Genomic DNA, 6,000 nt, shown 5'->3' with positions numbered 1-6,000 from the left:
GGTTGGCAAGCCCATCCAGGGGGCCGGGGGCACAGTGGAGGTCGGTGAGGGCAGACTCGGTTGCTGGGGGGGGGGGGGTTGCAGGCAAGAGTCACGCGACAAACAGCAGCCCGCAAAGGCCACGTCCCCCCCGGTTCCCCTGCTCCTCCTACACACGTGTCTTAAGTCCCTTGGTCTGTGTTTCGAGGGGCTCTGAAAAAGCTAAATTAATTTGCTTTGATAATTGTATAAACTGCTACAAAACCAAGTTGCCTCTCTTCAAATTAAGCCGCCCCCTGGGATGTGTTTATTTGCTGAGCATGTGTGTATCTGAGTGTATCCGAGTGTGTGTATGTGTGTGTGTGTGTGTGTGTGTGTGTGTGTGCCATTTCCACAGCAGGTGGATGAGAGTCGATACTAATGACAGTTCGTGGGGCTGGCGGGCACGGGTGCAAAACTTTTCAAGTTCAAACTCTATGACTCCATGAGGATGAAGGATTTAAATTAAAAAAGAAATTGTAAACATTCTTTAAAAAGATTGTTTTTCACCCACTGGTGGGGGGAAGGGTGCCTTCAACTTACCAGGGCCTCTGTTCTCCAAATATTTCCTGCCACCCTTCATTTATTCTGCCCTTGCTTGCTGAAAACACCTCTTCTCATCACTCAGGTGTGCGGGGCAGATCTTACGCGGCCATCAGAGCACTTCCTAAGGCATCCCTTGGCGGCCCTGTCTGGGTTCCTCCCCCACCCCAGAGTGGCAGGGCTGGCCTGTGTCTGCCCCCATCACACTGGCTGGTGGCCTGGACCACAGTCTTCCCATCACTCGGCTGTCTGTCAGCCTTGCTGAGGGACAAAGGTGGGCGAGGTTCCCTACATTAGATAAATGCTTAAAAAGTAGCAATTTCTGGGGCACTTGGGTGGTTCAGGAGGTTAAGCGTCCGACTTGGGCTCAGGTCCTGATCTCAAGGTTCGTGGGTTCGAGCCCCGCCTCGGGCTCTGTGCTGACAGCTCGGAGCCTGGAGCCTGCTTCGGATTCTGCGTCTCCCTCTCTCTCTGCCCCTCCCCTGCTTGTTCTCTCTCTCTCTCTCAAAAGTAAATGAACATTAAAAATCTCTCTCATTTCCAACGATTTTCTTCCATCCAGTAGGATTAAGATGCAGCTCAGAGATGTACTGAAGCTGGACGAACATGGTGCAAGGCCTAGTACAGGACAGACGTGTGCTGGGCAACTCTGGGCAGAAGCAGAAGCCCAGATAGACCCCAGGGCTGCACTCCCAGCCCAGCTCCCTGCCTCTCCTCGCCTTTGTCCTCCTTCGAAAATAACTTCCTCCCCTGGTCTCCTCAGAGCCCACCTCCGTGATGGCTTCGCTCAGATTAGACCAGCATTTAAACCTTGAAGGGAGCGACCCCAACGGGGGCCGGCAGGCTCCAGACAGAAAACAAACGGGGCCCAAGGGACTCCCAAGGGAGGCATCCAGAACTTTCCGGGAGTCCGGAGCTCGGAGCAGAGCTCTCAGAAGCCTGCCCTGAGTGAGGTTCCAGCAAGCTGATGGGGCCCAGGCTCGCCCTGATGCCCCAGCTTAGCAGAGTCATTGACAACGTCCGGGGAGCACAGCAGCCGCAGATCCGGACAGAATCCGCTTGGTGGTTCCTGGGTAAGAAACAGCCTGAGGCGTCCAGTGACCCTGCCCAGCAGCCCTTCCTTCCTGCCAGGCCCCGGGGCCCCTGCGCGCTTCTGGTCTGTTCCCAACTTCGGTTCCCTCTTGCTCCTCATGAGAGCCAGCCGGGGTGCCCTCTGCCCTCGGCTCTGTGCCCCAGCTCCCAGTGCCCTCCGCCCCCCCACCGTGCTCCCTGTGCCCTCCACCCCCCAACCCTAATTCCTGCACCCTCAGCTCTGTGCCCCAGCTCCCTGTGCCCTTCGCCCCCCACCCTGCTCCCTGTGCCCTCGGCTCTGTGCCCCTGCTCCCTGTGCTCTCCATCCTGAGCCTTCGGCCCTGTGCCCTGTGCCCTGCGCCTGGCGCCCCACATCCCACACCCTTCTTCCCGCACCATTGGACCCACACCCGGCCACCCCCCTCCTCCCTCTGCCCTGTGCGCTGCCCCTGCCCCTGCACGGCCGTGTTGGGAGACAATGACCCACTTTATTTCACGGGCAGCTGCCAGATCCGCCCACCACGCCCCAGGTTAGAACCCCCCTTAGGGAGGGAGACAACGCCTCCGTGCCCAACGCACCCTTAGTTTTCAAGGGCATCGCTCATTTATTTTGTCTTCACTGCAGCTTTGAGGGGAAGCATCATCAGTCCAACTTACCGCTGAGAAAAGTGAGACCCTGGTGAGCTAGGCCCACAGAGGGTGAAGTTCTCAGGTTTAAATTGTGATTCAAGGTCAAGCCTATGTCGAAAGGCCAGCTCTTTTGGAAAGGACTCTTGGCTTAGCGATGGGACAGGGATACAGGCTGGAATCCCACAGGCTTGGGTGGGACCTGCTGGCTGAGCGTGTGCAAGCGTGTGCAAGCGTGTGCAAGCGTGTGCAGCCTCCACTCACCCGGAGCCAGGTGGCCGGGCGGGAACGATGCGGTCACAAAGGAGCCTGGGCCAAGCTCTGCCCGCACACGACACCGACCTCTTCCCTCTGCGTCCTCTGCAGACGTCGCCAGAGTTAAACCAGCTAACGCGAGTGTGGCCCGGGCAGGATCCAAAGTCCAATGCTCTGATAAGTCGCGAAACCATTTTCCCTGTACTGGGGTCCCATTTCCATCTTGCCGTTTTCCCCTCCACACCCGCTGCCCCCACGAATTCTCTCCTCCACCTCTCTAGACACACGCATCATTTACTTGATGATGAGATAGGCTGGGACTGCCATCTAGGAAAAACGCACGGAGATTATTTGCAAAGGCTAAAAAGCAGGTGTTCTCAAGCTTATCTGAATATTTTGAGTAAATCCCTGTTTTGAAATGTAAATGATTCTGCAGTCTGTTTAGTTTGAGATAAAGCAGTGAACAATGAGTTAATCCGTGTTTTATGCAGTTCATTATCAGAAGCCTGGGAGGAGGCCAGACACCTTTTCAAGCATAAGAGAGGTCACAGGCAGGTAGGTAACTCCCTGCCCTCCGTAAATCGCATTTATGAGATAGATTATGTGGGATATAAACGGACCAGGGTATAAATGTTTTATATGTGCTTACATATGCAATACAGAGAGATGATTGCTTTAAATATTTATTCAATATTAAACAGCTCAGTACTTTATAAAATTGTTTCGTTATTGTTCATGCAAAAGCAGATTTCTTTTTTTTTTCCTTCCCGGGGTGAAATTGAATGTATTCATCTCTGAGAGACACGATTTAATCTTTCAGAGTGGCAATGGGAAAGAGCAGAATCTCTTTGATTTTTTTTTTTATTAATATTATCTTTAAATAGTTGCAAAGGGAAAAAAAAATTGAAAACACAATAATCTACCCAGGCCGTTAAATTAAATCCCGCCAACATTCTCCTTTCTTCTCTCATGTCTGTCCAAAAGCAAGCAAGTATCTCCCAAACACCAGGAGGCCCTCGGAAAAAGAAAAGATGGTCCAGGGATCTGGCAAAACAGACAACTTGGTTTTAGAGAACATTCCCGTCGCTAATACCAGAGCCCATTGTTTATAACCGAAGCAATTATCAAAACTGATCTAATTTGGAATCCTTTGCACCCGTGCTCTGGGATGACATCTCATAAATGCTTTTTTCATAGTTGATTCCGTCCCCTCTGCCCCTCATCTTCTGTCTTGGCGGCCTGTTTGAGGGCTTCCTTTCGTTTTACTCCTGTCCCTTCTTTTCTCCTCTCACCTACCAGCTTCTTGTTTCCGTCTTCATTTTCCCTGTTTCCTGAGCGCTTCAGCCCCTGTCTGCTGTTCTTGGCTTTCTGTGTCAACGACACCCTTGGGCACGCCGTTTCCCCTTTCCTGGTGCAGAACCGGCCGTCTCCCGCTCTATTTATTATGCTTCTGGATGCCAGCGGATTCTCCTGGCACCGGCCGGACCTCCAGCATTCCGTGCTTCTGCACGCTGAACCTTCAACTGGAGAGGTTTCTCCTTTTACGTAGCCTCGATGTGAAAAGGATACTTCAAAGAAAGAGAGAGACTTAGAAAACGCGCACCTTCTCTGGGAACTTGTGATACGGTTGGCAGTGGAGGGCGTTTAGGGGTAGAATCCAAACAAAGAGAAATACCCTTTTCCCCGGTGTCCCCAAGGGCCCCCCACGGCAGCATCTCTCTGCCTTGTCTGCTGAAGACCAGGGCCAGGCAGGGTTTGCTGAGGGCTGAGTCCTGCGTCTGGAATGTTGAGTCGTAAGTACATGTTTGCATAGCTTATTACTGGGGAGTCCTACAGCCGCTCAGACGTGGCTTAAGAGATACGTCAGTTTGTTTTTTATTGATTCTATTTTTAATCGGGAGTGATCCAGGAGTGGCATTATGCTTCAGCTTCTATTGACTCCTTTCTGATGGCATTAAAATGTGCAAATCCTTATTTTATTTATAACCAAAGCAGCGCCGTTAAAATTACCCGAGGATCCCAGGGCGGCTCAGACACATGCCCGTCACAAGTGGATGTCAGTGGCAACGACATCCTGACACCTCATTTGCAGCTCTTAGAGCAAATCTGTCTGCAGATGTCTGATGGCAGTCAAGGTCGCCGCAGCCGGAGGAAACAGACGAGGGCAAGGAGGACACATTTGCTAAGTCAGGTAGTGCTTATCCGCAAACCCGGCTCACTCATTGGGATTAGGATGGGTTGCTCTCGGCGAACCACGGACGGCTGTTTAGGTTGTGTCGGCCGCTGTGGTTTCTTAGGCCGTTTCACTCTGAGTGGTTAAACTGTTTTGTACGTGAGACTTTAACAACTCTGGCTGAACAACCACCGATTCAGCGGGTACCGCGAAGGGCAGAGAGCCCTGAACAAGTTCTCGCCCCTTGGATATCGCTGGAGCACAGAGTTTGCTTGATTTCAAGGCAAGTCAGCAGAAACGAGTTCTTTTTTTCTCCGAAGTGTATTTATTTATTTCAGAGACGGAGACAGTGCCAGAGGAGGAAGGGGCAGAGAGAGAGAGGGAGAGAGAGAGAGAATCCCAAGCAGGCTCCGCGCTGTCCGTGCGGAGACCCATGTGGGGCTCGAACCCACGACCGTGAGATAATGACCTGAGCCGAAACCGAGAGCCAGTCTGACGTTTAACTAACTGAGCCCCGCAAGCACCCCAACAGAAACCAATCCTTACTGAGCACTTAGTATGTTCTGGAAAGGATGCTAGGTCCTTTACACAAAACTGGGTTTACTGTGAAGGCACAGAGCCCGAGGGTCAGGTCCTCCCCTGGAAATGGGGAAAACCTCTGCATGACCCCAGGAGGGAGGCTACCAGTTCTGTATTCACAGCGTTGTATCCGTTTCCTGAAATAAGCCCCCTCCTCCAAACTGAATTAGCTTCAGGCCTTACAAAAGCTTGACCCGCCTTGATTCGTGTATTTCACGACAATCTTAACGGTTGTGTGAATTTGACAATGATTTAAATAGACCCCACCACACCAGAAATCAAAAGCATCGAACAACAAGTCAACTATCAAAACGTGCTATTTCTGCTAAACCCCAGCTTGGCACTTTTATTTCAGCAAAACGTCACTCTTAATCAGGTTTGCTGATTGGAACTCTATTGGTTTTACTGCGTTTTTGTATTGAACATGTACCTGCTCTGTGGTTCGGTAATGGTATAGCCATGGAGCTACGTAGATGATCGTAGGTTTGTTACTCTATAAAGCTCATTCTAGGAAATTCATTTCAGTTAGCAAAGGGGTCCATGAGAATCTCTCCCTCCAGAAAGAAACAATACTCAGGATTGCAACATACCACGGTAGCCTCGGTCAGCGCTCAAGGAAAGGAACTAGAATCAGACGGACATCGTTGACTTCGGAATGGAACTAAGATATGAGTCCAAGAGTGAAGGACACCTCCTGGTCACAAGGCATCAGATGATCATTTCCCACTTTACCA

This window comes from Panthera uncia, assembly GCF_023721935.1.
Source record: "Panthera uncia isolate 11264 chromosome A3 unlocalized genomic scaffold, Puncia_PCG_1.0 HiC_scaffold_12, whole genome shotgun sequence".
Taxonomy (NCBI): Eukaryota; Metazoa; Chordata; class Mammalia; order Carnivora; family Felidae; genus Panthera; species Panthera uncia.
The sequence above is the reverse complement of the archived record's forward strand: the minus strand, read 5'-3'. Positions refer to the sequence as shown.